We start from the raw sequence: 1849 nt of genomic DNA on the forward strand, positions 1-1849 counted from the left end.
ATGCACGCATTAACACCTTCTTCATGAGGGATATTAGTATATAATGACGAAACATCAGGTGTAACCAGAACAGTATTATTAGGTAAATTTGAAATTTGGTTAATTTTGCGGATGAAGTCCGTGGAGTCCAGAATGTACGAGTGGAGAGCAACAATATGGTCTCAATAAATCATCCACATATTCAGAGATTTTTTCTGTAGCAGTACCGTTGCCCGAAACAATGGGACTGCCAGGATGGCCTGCCTTGTGGATTTTGGGTTGGACATAGAAACGTCCTGGTGCCGGATCGACCTGGATGAGAGGGGTCCAATTTTGGGATCGATGGAACCTTTTTTAACCATCTTTAATACAGATTTTTCCACTTCCTTAGAAATTTCCGGAGTGGGGTCCTCTATGAGCTTCCGATAGTGAAGAGGATTGGTTAGTTGTCTTAAGGACTCCTCTTCATAGAATTTAATGTCCATTACGACAGTGGCAGAGCCTTTATCAGCTGGTTTGATGATAATATCATCACGCTGACGCAAATTGGCGATGGCCTGCCTCTCATTTTTTGTGAGATTGTCGCGGAAATCTGGACTAGGAGTGTGGTTTTTAACGTCCTCCTCAATGGCCTGAATGAAAGTTTCTAAAGCTGGGCAACGATTCTTAGGGGGATTCCATGTACCTTTAGGTTTGAATTTGGTAAAAATGTTAATAACACTGATTATTATTTCTAAGATATAATAGGCCTAATAATTCAAACAGCAAACTCTTACTCTAAACCAAATCAACGGTCTAAAAACATGCCTACCAGTGAGAACTATGTATAACAGTTTCACATAATGTTTTGGTTGTTCCTGCAACCTTCATCAGCTTGTAAGTGAAGAAAATATCAAATTGATCTTACAAATCATCTAAAGAGATTAGCATAAGGTGTTCTACTGTTATCAAAAGTGAAAAAAGTATAGTTCATGAGAGTAAGAACGGCATACAAGTGTTTTAGATATATTTAGATAACTAAGGCATTCAACATCCTCAATGGCCTGAATGAAAGTTTCTAAAGCTGGGCAACGATTCTTAGGGGGATTCCATGTACCTTTAGGTTTGAATTTGGTAACATTGCCCGTGTTATCCGTGGTGTTGCCGTCGGAATTGGCGAAAAATTCACGGCATCTTAAACGTCGGAAGAAAGCTTCCAGATCTAAAGATAGTTGTTGTGGGTCAGCCTTCCTCGGTTTTGGGCAAAATTTGAGTCCTCAGGATATAAGTTTGGTTTCTCCTTCGGAAAGCTGACAGTTAATTTAAACAACTGAATCCGTGGTGTTGCACGGATTATCACTAAAGCGCCGAATGAACCTTCTAGGTTTACGTGAAAGCCAAACATTGTGCGAAGGTTGGATCACTTGTGTTGAAGTGATATTGTCTCTACCAAATTTGTGTTGTCTCCTCAGGGAAAGTTCCTTGGAAAGCTTAAGACAATCCTTGGCAATAATCTTGAGTTTGTTTTGAAACTCAGATATAGGAAGGTCTCTTTTTAGCCTTGTAGTCCTAGAGTGAATTTTGTTGTCGATGTCTTTGAGGAGTTTGCGGCAGTTGCCAATTAGGACCTCATTTAATCGACATGCATTTTTGTTAAGGACGCCATTCCAGTGGGAATGGAAGTCACGATCTGCGAATGGAATACCAGACCTGACATGAAATTGTAGTCCTTTAAGAGCCGAATTGTTAGAACGATGTTCAAGATAAATAATAAGATGGTTACGATACCTGACGCGTTTTTCCGACAAGCGTCGTAGAAATTTGAAATTGTCCACAGTACCCTCCAGAATTACAGCAGAGTTGGATCAAAATGATACAAACAGTAGAAAAT

Source organism: Anneissia japonica, unplaced genomic scaffold, assembly GCF_011630105.1.
Source record: "Anneissia japonica isolate Jap-2015-1 unplaced genomic scaffold, ASM1163010v1 scaffold287844_len763494_cov143, whole genome shotgun sequence".
Lineage (NCBI taxonomy): Eukaryota > Metazoa > Echinodermata > Crinoidea > Comatulida > Comatulidae > Anneissia > Anneissia japonica.